The following is a 15,372-nucleotide window of genomic DNA, read 5'->3' as shown; positions in this document are numbered from 1 at the left end:
AAAATCTAAGTGGTAAAGACAAACATACAATAAAGGTATTAGATCAAACACTTAGAAAGATTTTTTAAAAAGTAGTAAACTCATCTATATCAACAATAAGTAGTTAAGGGATGCACAAAACAAAAACATAAAATGTGATATCAGAAATATTAAATGTAGCAGAGCAAGTAAAAGTGCAAGTTTCTTGGCATGCATTTAAGAGAGTATCAACTTAAAAAATCATAGATTTGTAACTAAAAACCAAAAATGTATAATAGATACAAATCAAACAAAGAAGATCAAACATAACACTAAAGATAGTCATCAGAGCACAAGGGAAGAGAACAAAAAAAGAAAGAAAGAAAAAGGAACTATAAAACAGCCCCCCCAAAATTAACAAAATGGCAATAAATACATAAGTATTAATAATTTTTTTAACTTAAATGAACTAAATACTTCAACCCAAAGACATGGAGTGCTTAAATGGATTTAAAAAATCAAGACTATTGTTTGTTGCCTGTGAAAGACTCACTTCAGAGCTAAAGACACACAGAGACTGAAAGTGAGGGGATAGAAAAAGATATTTCATGCAAATGGAAAAGACAAGAAATCTGGAGTAGTAACATTCATATTAGACAAAGAAGACTTTAAAACAAAGTGTACAACAAAAACAAAGTGTATTATATAATGATAAAGAGATCAATAAAATAAAAGGACAGTACATGAATTAACATATATGCACCCAATACAGGAGCACTTAAATATATAGAGCAAATGTTAACAGACATAAAGGGAGAGATTGACAATAATAGAATAATAGTAGAAGATTTTAACATTCTATTTACATTATGGACAGACCATTCAGACAGAAAATCAATAAGGCAATGTGGTCTTAAATAACACAAGTGGATTTGGTAGGTATCTACAGGACGTTCCATCCAAAAATAGCAGAATGCACATTCCTTTCATGTGCACATGCAACATTCTCTGGGATATATCACATGCTAGACCACAAAATAAGTCACAATAAATTTTAAAAGACTGAAATCATATCAAGCATCTTTTCCAACCACCACTGTATAAGACTACATCAAGGACAAGAAAAAAGAAAAAAACTATAAAACACACACACACACATGAGAATATGTAGAGGCTAAGCTGTAAGCTACTAAACAAATAATGAATCACTGAAAAAAATCAGAGGAAATAAAAAAATATTCGGATGACCCTATCTGCAGGGAAGGGATGGAGACTCAGATGTAGAGAGAATGGACTTGTGGACACAAGTGGAGAGGGTGGAATGAACTGAGAAAGTAACATTGGCATATATGCACTACCGTGTGTAAAATAAATAGCTAGTGGGAAGCTGCCATATAACACAGGGAGCCCAGCCTGTTGGTCTGTGACCACCTAAATAGGTAGGGTGGGGAATGGGATGGGGGGTGGGAGGGAGACTCAAGAGGGAAAGGATATATATAGTTATTAGTGACTTGTATTGTTGTACAGCAGAAATAAACACAACATTATACAGCAATTACCCTTCAATTAAAAAAATTTTTAAAGCATACTTGGAGACAAAAGACAATAAAACACAGTGATTCAAAATCTATGGAATCCAGTAAAAGTTGTAAAAGTTGCTCTAGGAGGAATGATTGTAGTGATACCAGTCTGCCACAGAAAAATAAGAAACATCTCAAATAAATAGTCTAACTTTACAACCAATGGAATTAGAAAAAGAAGAAAAAGAAAAACCAATGTTAGTAAAAGGAAAAAATAACAAAGATTGGAGCAGAAATAAATGAAACAAACTAAAAAATAAACAATAGAAAAGATCACTGAAACTGGTTCTAAAGCTGGTTCTTTGAAAAGATACTCAAAATTGATAAACTTTTAGCCAGACTCATAAGAGAGAGAGCCCAAATAAATAAAATCAGAGGAGATATTTGAACAAACACTACAGAAACACAAAAGATCATAAGAGATTACTGCAAAAAAATATGTGCCAACAAAGGACAGAAGGAGATAAATTCTTAGAAATGTACACTCTTCCAAAGACAGAATCAGGAAGAAACAGAAAATATAAAAAGATGGATTACCAACAATTAAATTGAATCAGCAATAATCCTTTAAAAATGTCCAAAATGAGATTGCTTCATAGTCAAATTCTACCAAACACTTAAAGAGGAGTTAATGCTTATCCTTCTTTAATTACACCAAAAAGTTGAAGTGGAAATAATGATTCCAAATTAATTCTACCAAGCCAACATCACTCTGATACCAATATCAGACAACACACAAAGAAAATAATAATAATTACAGGCCAATATGACTGATGAACACTGATGCAAAAATTCCCAACAAAGTATTAGCAAATAAGTTCAGAAATACATTAAAAGGATCATATATTATGGTCACTTGCATCCTAGAGATGCAAGAATATTTCATCATTCACAAATCAATCAATGTGATACACCACATTATCAATTGAAAAATAAAAATCATATAATCATTTCAATAGATGCAGAAAAAAGTTTTGATAACATTCAATATTTATATTAATAAAAAAATTCCTAATGATTGGGTACAGAGATATAAATTCTCAATGTAATAAAGGCTAAATATGACAAACTACAGCCAACATGATACTTGATGGTGAAAAGAAGAAAGCATTTCTTCTAAAATCTGGAACAAGACAAAGATGCTAACTCTCACTACTTTTATTTATCACAGTATTGGGAGTCCTAGCCACAGCAATCAAACAAGAGAAAAACATAAAAGGAACCCAAATTGGAAAGGAAAAAGTAAAAGCATCACTGTTTGTAGATTACATGATACCATATATAGGAAATCCTAAAGACAATTAGAACTCATCAATGAGTTTAGTGAAGTTGCAGGACACAATATTAATATGCAGAAATCTGTTTTTGTATAAATACACTAACAACAAACTATCAGAAAGAGAATTTTTAAAAAAAAACAACATCATTACAATTGCATAAAAAATAATAAAATAGCTAGGAGTAATCTAACCAAGGAGGTACTCAGAAAAATATGACACTGATAAAAGAAATTGGAAATGACACAAATAGATGGAAAGATATACCAAGCTCATGAATTGAAAGAACTAATATTGTTAAAATTGACCATACCACTGATAGAATGTGGTCCACTGGAGAAGGGAATGGCAAACCACTTCAGTATTCTTGCCTTGAGAACCCCATGAACAGGATGAAAAGGCGAAATGATAGGACACTGGAAGAGGAACTCCCCAGGTCAGTAAATGCCCAAAATGCTACTGGAGATCAGTGGAGAAATAACTCCAGAAAGAATGAAGGGATGGAGCCAAAGCAAAAACAATACCCAGTTGTGGATGTGGCTGGTGATAGAAGCAAGGTCTGATGCTGTAAAGAGCAGTATTGCATATGAACCTGGAATGTTAGGTCCATGAATCAAGGCAAATTGGAAGTGGTCAAACAGGAGATGGCAAGAGTGAACGTCAACATTCTAGGAATCAACAAACTAAAATGGACTGGAATGGGTGAATTTAACTCAGATGACCATTATATCTACTACTGTGGGCAGGAATCCCTTAGGAGAAATGGAGTAGCCATCATGGTCAACAAAAGAGTCCGAAATGCAGTACTTGGATGCAATCTCAAAAACGACAGATGGATCTCTGTTTGTTTCCAAGGCAAACCATCCAATATCACAGTAACCCAAGCCTATGCCCCAACCAGTAACGCTGAAGAAGCTGAAGTTGAATGGTTCTATGAAGACCTACAAGACCTTTTAGAACTAACACCCAAAATAGATGTCCTTTTCATCATAGGGGACTGGAATGCAGAAGTAGGAAGTCAAGAAACACCTGGAGTAACAGGCAAATTTGGCCTTGGAGTACAGAATGAAGCAGGGCAAAGGCTAATAGAGTTCTGTCAAGAGAACGTACTGGTCATAGCAAACACCCTTTTCCAACAACACAAGAGAAGACTCTACACATGGACACCACCAGATGGTCAACACCAAAATCAGATTGATTATAGTCTTTGCAGCCAAAGATGGAGAAGCTCTATACAGGCAGCAAAAACAAGACCAGGAGCTGACTGTGGCTCAGACCATGAACTCCTTATTGCTAAATTCAGACATAAATTGAAGAAAGTAGGGAAAACCACTAGAGCATTCAGGTATGACCTAAATCAAATCCCTTATGACTATACAGTGGAAGTGAGAAATAGATTTAAGGGCCTAGATCTGATAGACAGAGTGCCTGATAAACTATGGATGAAGGTTCATGACATTGTACAGGAGACAGGGATCAAGACCATCCCCATGGAAAAGAAATGCAAAAAAGCAAAATGGGTGTCTGGGGAGGCCTTACAAACAGCTGTGAAAAGAAGAGAAGCAAAAAGCAAAGGAGAAAATGAAAGATATAAGCACCTGAATGCAGAGTTCCAAAGAATAGCAAGAAGAGATAAGAAAGCCTTCCTCAGCAATCAATGCAAAGAAATAGAGGAAAACAACAGAATGGGAAAGACTAGAGATCTCTTCAAGAAAATCAGAGATACCAAGGGAACATTTCATGCAAAGATGGGCTCGATAAAGGACAGAGATGGTACGGACCTAACAGAAGCAGAAGATACTAAGAAGACGTGGCAAGAATACACAGAGGAACTCTTCAAAAAAGATCTTCATGACCAAGATAATCATGATGGTGTGATCACTCACCTAGAGCCAGACATCCTGGAATGTGAAGTCAAGCGGGCCTTAGAAAGCATCAGTACAAACAAAGCTAGAGGAGGTGATGGAATTCCAGTTGAGCTCTTTCAAATCCTGAAAGATGATGCTGTGAAAGTGCTGCACTCAATATGCTAGCAAATTTGGAAAACTCAGCAGTGGCCACAGGACTGGAAAAGGTCAGTTTTCATTCCAATCCCAAAGAAAGGCAATGCCAAAGAATGCTCAAATTACTGCAATTGCACTCATCTCACGCTAGTAAAGTAAAGCTCAAAATTCTCCAAGCCAGGCTTCAGCAATACATGAACCGTGAACTTCCAGATGGATATAGAGAACTTCAAGATGGATATAGAAAAGGCAGAGTAACCAGAGATTAAATTGCCAACATCTGCTGGATCATCAAAAAAGTAAGAGAGTTCCAGAAAAACATCTATTTCTGCTTTGTTGACTCTGCCAAAGCCTTTGACTGTGTGGATCACAATAAACTGTGGAAAATTCTGAAAGAGATGGGAATACAAGACCACCTGACCTGCCTCTTGAGAAACCTATATGCAGGTCAGGAAGCAACAGTTAGAACTGGACATGGAACAACAGACTGGTTCCAAATAGGAAAAGGAGTACGTCAAGGCTGTATATTGTCACCCTGCTTATTTAACTTCTATGCAGAGTACATCATGAGAAATGCTGGGCTGGAAGAAGCACAAGCTGGAATCAAGATTGCTGGGAGAAATATCAATAACCTCAGATATGCAGATGACACCACCTTTATGGCAGAAAGTGAAGAGGAACTAAAAATCCTCTTGATGAAAGTGAACGAGGAGAGTGAAAAGTTGGCTTAAAGCTCAACATTCTGAAAATTAAGATCATGGCATCTGTTCCCATCACTTCATGGGAAATAGATGGGGAAACAGTGGAAACAATGACAGACTTTATTTTGGGGGGCTCCAAAATCACTGCAGATGGTGATTGCAGCCATGAAATTAAAAGACGCTTACTCCTTGGAAGGAAAGTTATGACCAACCTAGACAGCATGTTCAAAAGCAAAAGCAGAGACATTACTTTGCCAGCAAAGATCCTTCTAGTTAAGGTTATGGTTTTTCCAGTGATCATGTATGGATGTGAGAGTTGGAATGTGAAGAAGGTTGAGTGCTGAAGAATTGATGCTTTTGAGCTGTGGTGTTGGAGAAGACTCTTGAGAGTCCCTTGGACTGCAAGGAGATCCAACCAGTCCATCCTAAAGGAGATTAGTTTTGGGTGTTCATTGGAAGGACTGATGCTGAGGCTGAAACAAATTCTTTGGCCACCTCATGTGAAGAGTTACTCATTGGAAAAGACTCTGATGCTGGGAGGGATTGGGGTCAGGGAGAGGGATTGGGGGCAGGAGGAGAAGAGGAAAACAGAGGATGAGATGGCTACATGGCATCACCAACTCAATGGACATGAGTTTGAGTGAACTCCAGGAGTTGTTGATGGACAGGGAAGCCTGGCGTGTTGCGATTCATGGGGTTGCAAAGAGTCAGACAGGACTGAGAGACTGAACTGAACTGAACTGAATAATGTAAAACCTGACCATACCACTCAAGCCACTCTACAGATTCATTGTAATCCCTATCTAAATACTGATGACATTTTCTACAGAACTAGAACAAATATATTAAAATATGGAATCACAGACGACCCCAAATAGCCAAAGCAATCTTGAGAAAATAGAACAAAGCTGGAAGTATCGCACTTGCTGATTTCAACCTGCACTACAAATCTACCATAATCAAAACAGCTATAGTACTGGTCCCCAAACAGACATATAGATCAATGAAACAGAGTAGAGAGCCCCCAGATAAACCCACATTTTGTGGTCAACTAGGAAGCACTAGCAGTACTTTGCCTTGAAAATCCCATGGACGGAGGAGCCTGGTAGGCTGCAGTCCAGCGGGTCACTAAGAGTCGGACACGACTTCACTTTCACTTTTCAGTTTCATGCATTGGAGAAGGAAATGGCAACCCACTCGAGTGTTCTTGCCTGGAGAATCCCAGGGACTGCGGACCCTGGTGGGCTGCCGTCTGTGGGGTCGCAGAGTTGGACAGGACTGAAGCGACTTAGCAGCAGCAGCAGCAGCAGCAGTGGTAAAGAACCTGCCTGCAAACGCAGGTAGACATAAGAGAGTTGGGTTCAATTCCTGAGTTGGGAAGATACCCTGGAGGAGGTCACAGTAACTCATTCCAGTATTCTTGCTTGGAGAATCACGTAAACAGAGGAGTCTGACTGGCTGCAGTTCACAGAGTTGCACAGAGTCAGACATGACTGAAGTGACTTAGCACACACACATGCAATCTACGACAAAGGAGGCAAGAGTATACAATGGGGAAAAGACGACTTCTTCAATAAAAAGTCTTGGGAAAACCAGACAGCTACACGCTTTTAAGAATCAAACTGGAATACTTTCTCATGCCATATACAAAAATAAACTCAAAGTGGATTACAGACTTAAATGTAAGACCTGAAACGAGAAAATTTCGAGAAGAAACCATGGCAGTAAGCTCTTTGACATGGATGTTAGTAGTAATTTTTTGGGTATGTCTCCTTAGGCAAGATAAAAAATAGAGAAATGGAACTACATCAAACTAAAAAGCTTGTCCACAGCAAAGGAAATTATTAATGAAACAAAATGGCTTCCCACTGCATGAGAGAAGATATTTATAAATGATGTATCAATAAGGGGTGAATATCCAAAATATAAAAATAACTCCTACAACTCACAAGTTGACAGTAGATACCAGAGAGACTTGACCCAAAGAAACGAGGGTAATGGTTAATGTAATTATTCTCAAACTTGAGCCTGCACCAAAATCATCTGGAAAGTTTCTAAAACAAAACTTTCTGGACCTCACCACCCTCCAAATTTCTGATTCAGTAGGGTGGTGGAATTTGATAAACTGCATTGTAAATAAGCTCTCTGGTGATACTAATGCAATTACACCTTGATACATGGTAATACTAATGAAATTACACCTTGATAATCACTAGGTTAGTAGAACATGGCACCCCTATGGGTAAAATAAATGGATAGCCAATAAGGATATTATTAATTTTTTTTAATCAAAAGAACTCATGAATGGAAAATCAGGAGGCTAACAGGCTGATTATCCATCCCAGACTTACTTTTTAGAGTGAGGCTTATGGCAGCCAGATAATAAACAGGTTTGACTCAGAGTGCATCTACTTGGTCCTTGGACTTATCTAGTCATTTCTTCAACGTTGGTCTCTTGGCCTACGAAGCAAGAATGATGACACTAGAGAAGGCCAAGTGGAAACCTCTGAAATTTGCCCTAATATCAGTCAAGAAAATAAAATTGCTTCCCCAAAGTGGAAGGGACTATTGACAACCTTAAAAATCTAAAGGATACAGAAATGATGCTCCACATTAAGTCTCCATTAATTCACTAGTCTGGGTCCTACAAAAACTAGATGGATCCTGCAGAATGAAAGTGGAACAATGCAAAATCAACCAAGTAGAGGACCCATTTGCAGCTGCTATGCAAGATGTAGCTAAAACTGAATATCATGGCCTTGGGTACCTAATATAATGCAACTAATCTGAGGGATAAGTTTTTTTTACCCTACCTGGAAGGAGAGCTAGAAGTAATTCACATTCATGTGGGACAAACATCAGTATAAAGTTATAGTCATGCCCCAGTGATGTCAATTATCCTATTCTCTGTCTTAATATTATCCAAAGGAAACAAGACCATCTAGACACTGCAGAATTATTTCAGTGGGCAGAAGAGCTCACACTAATTGAACAAAATACACAAGAACCTTGGTAAGTACTTTGGAAGCCTTGGTAAGACATGTGAACTCTAAAGATGCCCTATTAATATTCAAAGACTTGCCAAATCAGTGAAATGTTCAGGAAACTAGTGGAGGGACCTAAGATTGCTTATCAAAGTAAAGTACAAATTATTACATCTTGTCTCTCTGACCATGAAAAAAGAAACACAAATCTTCTTTATTGAATTCTGGAGGCAGCACATTCCCCAACTGGGAATACCACTCTGACCATTTACTGACTGACGCATAAGGCTGCCAGCTAAGTGAGACTTGCACAGGTCCAGGTTGTGGTGTAACAACCTTGCCACTAGGTCCATATGACTCATACAACCCAACAGATCCTTCTGTACATCTGATGTAGAGCTTATGGAAAGCAGCCATAGGAGAATCACAGGTAGATCCTAAGGTCATGCCATCTATAGCACAAAAGTACACACCATTCAACAAACAGTTCCCCATGCACTAGAGGGCCCTAGTAGAGCTGTAGATTGAACTATGAAACATCAGGTGACTAGGAGATCAAAACAGTCCATCATTCTGTCAGACCCACCAAGATTGATTGGGCTTTCCCAGCATCAATCCATCTTATATGCAAAGGGTACATCTGCAGTTGAGCATAAGAAGAACCAGAGAACATAAGCAAGTTAGTAATGGGGAATCTTTGGGTGGTGTACTGGTTTTGTATTTTGTATGAGGAGAGAGGTAGGCCAGGGAAAGAATATAAACTTACGGCAGTGGTGATTGATTTGACTGGTTGACCAGGGGCCTGACGGGATAAGATTGGAGGATTGTTTACAAGTCTGGGAAGGAGGTATGTGGACAGACAAATGGGAAAGAGTGCAAAGGGTGTAGATCTCTAAGTCACATGTTATTGCCCACTAGATGGTATACACCACAGAAGAGGCACTTAACCCCCAGGTGGACAGAATGGCCTAGCTGTTTGATGTCAGCCTACCCTTGCCACTGGAAAAATAAGCACTAGTACAATTGATTTAAATAAAATTATCAAATATATTTATGGGCTCAATTTGTAGGCTGTTGATCACAGGGTTGATTCAATTACTACTACTCTCCCCCTGCCTGTAACAGAAACCCACGCTGAGTCCCTGTTACAGCACAATCTCTTGAAGAGACCAATTAGCCTCTTAGCATGTTTATTATAGTGGATTTCTTCCACAGTGGAAAGGAAGATTTATCTCAACTAGAATTGCCACACATTCCAAGTAGGATTTGCCTTTCCTGCCCACAAGGCCTTAGCCAGTATCACCAACTGAGGACTTTCAGAGACAGCACCCTACAAGGATTAAGTGTCATTCTCTAGGCTGGTATGCACTCTATTTAGGACCCCAGATGACCAGGGGGCATTTCTTGGTACTCTTAATGCATAATTTTGATGATAAATGGATGAGTGCTAGAGCCATACCCAGAGGAGAGTATGGTGGCTAAATAGAGTCACCTTTCCCAAGACTATGCCTGCTTCTCCATAGGCAGCCCACAGCTAATGACAGATCTCTGTAGGATTACAAGGGCCCGGCCACCTTGCCTCAGCTGTGGATATCTCTGGAGGTCCAGCTCTGCAGAGTTCCCTGTGAAGTTGGTTGAGCCTCTGTTGCAACTATGTTTTACATTCCATCTGCACAATCCTGCTTCATCTGCTCCCACACAGATGTTTCTGTGAACACTTTCTGATAACCCTCCTACAGATGAATTGGAGTATTTGAGAGTTTACTTCCTTGGAATGGGAACCTGCAGCAATAATGTGATTTTAAATCATTTGTGGGATGGTTGAACATGAAGACAATGGAGGTATGAAGACCAGCTTGTAAGCATCCAAGCACCAGGTAATAAAGGCTTGAATGAGGAAGAAGAGTGTGTGTGTGTGTGTGTGTGTGTGTGTGTGTGTGTGTGTGTTGAGGTTGGAAGAAGATGCATGTTTGACTATTCCATACTGATTAAACATGGAAAATGAGGGGAAAGTACGAGTTAAATTTTTACCTTTGGGAATTGACAGAAAGGTAATAAAATTGAGAGAAAAGAAGAGAAACCAGTGTAATGGTGATGAAGAAGCATCCACCTAGATGTGTTGCATTTAAGTGTACACCTGAAGGAAATGCCGTAACTTTAATACATGTAATGGAAACCATTGAATTAGCAGTTTTCTCTTCAGCTATCCTTGTGAATAGACTTTTTCCTATACAAGAACTAATTAAAAATAAATTAAAGCCCAAAATGAAGTCATTGCCCCTCCAAGAGCAAATCAAGATTCGATTGCAGTTTCAACCCTCCTAGAAATGTGACCTTTAAAACAATTAATCTGAAATTTCCCGATCCACGCTAGGTAAACTGCAGGATAAAAGCCTTGCTTCCTCTCTTCTTCCCACCAAAAGAAGATGACCTGGCCTAAAGTAGCCCTTTCCTCTCTTTCCCTAAGACATCCTTGGCCCAGCCTCCCCTCTATAAAAACCTCCCCTTTTGTAGCTCCTTCCTCAGAGTACCTGCTAGTTGCTAGATGGGATGCTGCCTGGTTCATGAATAGTTGAATAAACCCAACTGGATCCTCAAATATACTCAGTTCTAATTTGTCTTTTAACAGCTCATAAGGGTGAGCTTCACTAGACTAAAACTGAAAGGACAACCCAATGCTAGAGGTTCCTCTTTTTATTGCTCCCACCTCCAGACTTGAGGTCTGCCAGCAGGAATGCTTTAAGAGACCATTGCTCTTTATAAAATTATTTTCTTTCAAAAATCAAATGGGCTAGAACATAACCGTATAATCTATCAGGTGAAGAGATTTGTAAAATAAATAGGAAAATCTTTGACATACCACACCATATCTTCAATTGAGAGATACCTAAAAATATTTCTCTTGAAGCCCAAGTAGAATGTCTTTATATTTTGTTGAGAACTGTCAGGAGCATACAAACTGTATCAGTCTAAATGCAAAAGACTCTTAATCATGTCAGCCTATCCTGTTATATATTACTTTCCTGGATCCATGCACGGTTTGGGAAAACACTGTTTTTTTTTTAAATTTTATTATTTTATTTTTTTATTGAAGGATAATTGCTTTACAGAATTTTGCTGCTTTCTGTCAAACCTCAACATGAATTAGCCATAGATATACATATATCCCCTCCCTTTTAAAACTCCCTCCCATCTCCCTCCCCATTCCACCCCTCTAGGTTGATTCAGAGCTCCTGTTTGAGTTTCCTGAGCCATACAGCAAATTTCTGTTGACTATTTATTTTACATATGTTTCCATGTTACACTTTCCATACATCTCACCCTCCCCTTCGCTCTCCCAATGTCCATAAGTCTATTCTCTATGTCTGTTTCTCCATTAGTTAGTTAGTTAGTTCAGTCACTCAGTTGTGTCCGACTCTTTGTGACCCCATGAATTGCAGCACGCCAGGCTTCCCTGTCCATCACCAACTCCCAGAGTTCGCTCAAACTCACGTCCAATACAATATTGTAAAGTAAAAAAATAAATAAATAAAATATATATAAAAAAAGGAAAAGAATAAAAGAATCAAGACTTAAAAACAAACAAACAAACAAAAAACTCACGTCCATCGAGTCAGTGATGCCATCCAGCCATCTCATCCTCTGTCGTCCCCTTCTCCTCCTGCCCCCAATCCCTCCCAGCATCAGAGTCTTTTCCAATGAGTCAACTCTTCGCATGAGGTGGCCAAAGTACTGGAGTTTCAGCTTTAGCATCATTCCTTCCAAAGAACACCCAGGACTGATGTCCTTTAGGATGGACTGGTTGGATCTCCTTGCAGTCCAAGGGACTCTCAGGAGTATTCTCCAACACCACAGTTCAAAAGCATCGATTCCATTGCTGCCCTGTAAATAAATTCTTCAGAACCATTTTCCTAGATTCTGTATTGTATGTTAGAATATGATATTTATCTTTCTCTTTCTCACTCCCTTCACTCTGTATAATGGGTTCTAGGTTCATCTACCTCATCAGAACTGACTCAAATGTGTTCCATTTTATGGCTGAGTAATATCCATTGTGTATATGCACCACAACTTCTTTATCCAATCATCTGTCAATGGACATCTAGGTTGCTTCCATCTTCTAGCTATTGTAAATAGTGCTGCAGTGAACAAAAGGATACGTGTGTCTTTTCCAACCCTGATTTCCTCAGGATATATGCCTAGGACTGGGATTGCTGGGTCATATGATGGTTTCATTCCTAGTTTTTTTAAGGAATCTCCATACCATCTTCCATAGTGGCTGTATCAATTTACATTCCCACCAACAGTGCAAGAGGGTTCCCTTTTCTCTAGCATTTATTGTTTGTAGACTTTGTAATGATGGCCATTCTGACCAGTGTAAGGTGATATCTCATTATAGTTTTTATTTGTATCTCTCTAATAATGAGTGATGTTGAGCATCTTTTCACGTGCCTGTTAGCTATCTGTATGTCTTCTCTGGAGAAATGTCTGTTTAAGTCTGTTTCCCACCTTTTGACTGAGTTGTTTGTTTTTCTGGTATTGAGTTGTATGAGCTGCTTGTATATTTTGAAAATTAATCCTTTGTCAGTTGTTTCATTTGCTATTATTTTCTCCCATTCTGTGGGTTGTCTTTTCACCTTGTTTATAGTTTCCTCTGCTGTGCAAAAGCTTTTAAGTTTAATCAGGTCCCACTTGTTTACTTTGTTTTAATTTCCATTACTCTAGGAGGTGGGTAATAGAGGATCTTGCTTTGATTTATGTCATTGAGTATTCTGCTTATGTTTTCCTCTAAGAGTTTTATAGTTTTTAGTCTTACATTTAGGTTTTTAATCCATTTTGAGTTTATCTTTGTGTATGGTGTTAGGAAGTGTTTTAATATCATTCTTTTACATGTAACTGTCCAGTTTTCCCAGTACCACTTATTGAAGAGGCTGTCTGCCCCATTCTATATTTTTGCCTCCTTTGTCAAAAACAAGTTACCCATAGGTGCATGGGTTTATTTCTGGGCTATCTATCTTGTTCCTTTGGTCTATATTTTTGTTTTTGAGCCAGGACCATACTGTCTTGATGACTGTTTCTTTGTAGTATAATCTGAAGTCAGGAAGGTTGATTCCTCCAGCTCTATTCTTCTTTCTCAATACTGCTTTGGCTATTTGGGGTCTTTTGTGTTTCCATACGAATTATGCAATTTTTTGTTCTAGTTCTTTGAAAAATGCCATTGGTAATTTGATAGGGATTGCACTGAATCTGTAGATTGTTTTTGGTAGTATAGTCATTTTCACAATATTGATTCTTCCTGCCCAAGAACATGGGATATCTCTCCATCTGTTTATGTCATCTTTGATTTCTTTCATCAGTGTCTTTTTTTTTTAATTTAATTATGTAGAGCCCCTCTCTCATATTATCTTTTAAGTCACTAAACTATTCATCTGAAATATATTTCCTTCCTTAGGAAAGGCAGCCACAGTAGTGACAAAGGATACTCTAATCAATTTGCACAGTGTATTGCGGAGGAGGATGTAAGTGCTTGGGTGTGCTTCTTCTCCACCTTAGGCTATTTCTAATGAATGCTGCTGCTGCTGCTGCTAAGTCGCTTCAGTCGTGTCCGACTCTGTGTGACCCCATAGACAGCAGCCCACCAGGCTCCCCCATCCCTGGGATTCTCCAGGCAAGAATACTGGAGTAGGTTGCCATTTCCTTCTCCAATGCATGAAAGTGAAAGTGAAGTCGCTCAGTTGTGTCCGACTCCTAGCGACCCCATGGACTACAGCCTACCAGGCTTCTCCATCCATGGGATTTTCCAGGCAAGAGTACTGGAGTGGGTGGCCATTGCCTTCTTCTCTAATGAATGCAGTTAGGCCTAATCTTTTTCTTCCTTCCAATCATAGGTCAGTCCTTCACATACCTCTTAGAGCTTTGGCAAACTAATGCTTGTTTGCATACTAGCTCTTTTCTTTTTTATTTCCTTTCCACCTTTATACCTGAAGGTCAGCAAGTTGACTATGACAGTTTATGGAATGTGATTCTACAGGTGGGGGACAAACACATGTGTCCAGTTCTGAGTTGATGCCTATGTAAACAAGACACATGATAAATGTGCAAAGCACCAGCCAATAAAATACTTAAATTGGGAAACCCCCTAATTTCTCTATTTGTATTACATTAACGTTTGGGACGAGTGTTAATGTTTGGTTAAGCTAAGTCCTGCTGCTGTTCTTGTCAAGATAACATAGAAGTGCATTATCAGCTGTAACTTTATCTTTTCCCCTCCTAATATCCCCCTACAGAGCAACAGTATGCCTTTAGCAACACAGTCTGTGATACAATGAAGATATCTTCACTTGGTGTTTTCTTTCTAGAAAGCATCATTTTCTTACCTCATCCTCTGATTCAATGTAGATGGTGCCTAATGTTTCCTCCTAACCAAAAGACTAAGATGTATTACTGCTCTTACTTAAACATCAAATGTTCCTAGGAAAATGAATGTATATTTCTCTGCCTTCCCTACCACACACGGTATGAAAACAAATGACTGTCTGATCGCCTGACCTGATGGGACTAGCCCTTAAGCAATGCCACATGCTTAAGCACATTTCTGCAAAATTTAATTTGCTAAAAACCTCATTAAACATTCATGTATACTTTGTTTCCTTCCATTCTTTGCTGATTACTAAAGCATTTCTATTTGTCAACATAAGCATTTTCTTTTCTCATTGCTCTCCTCTTCCTGCTCTGTTCTTTGAGTTATGGTGTCATTCAGTAATTTAACATTGAAGTATTTTATCACTGGAAATGTGGAGAGAGTTTTAAGTTCCTTAATGGTTAGCTCACATAAGAGAGAAGTCTTCTTAAGTTTAATTTACAGGAGA

The sequence above is a fragment of the Bos taurus genome, chromosome 15, assembly GCF_002263795.3.
Source record: "Bos taurus isolate L1 Dominette 01449 registration number 42190680 breed Hereford chromosome 15, ARS-UCD2.0, whole genome shotgun sequence".
Lineage (NCBI taxonomy): Eukaryota > Metazoa > Chordata > Mammalia > Artiodactyla > Bovidae > Bos > Bos taurus.
Note: the sequence above shows the minus strand (reverse complement) of the source record.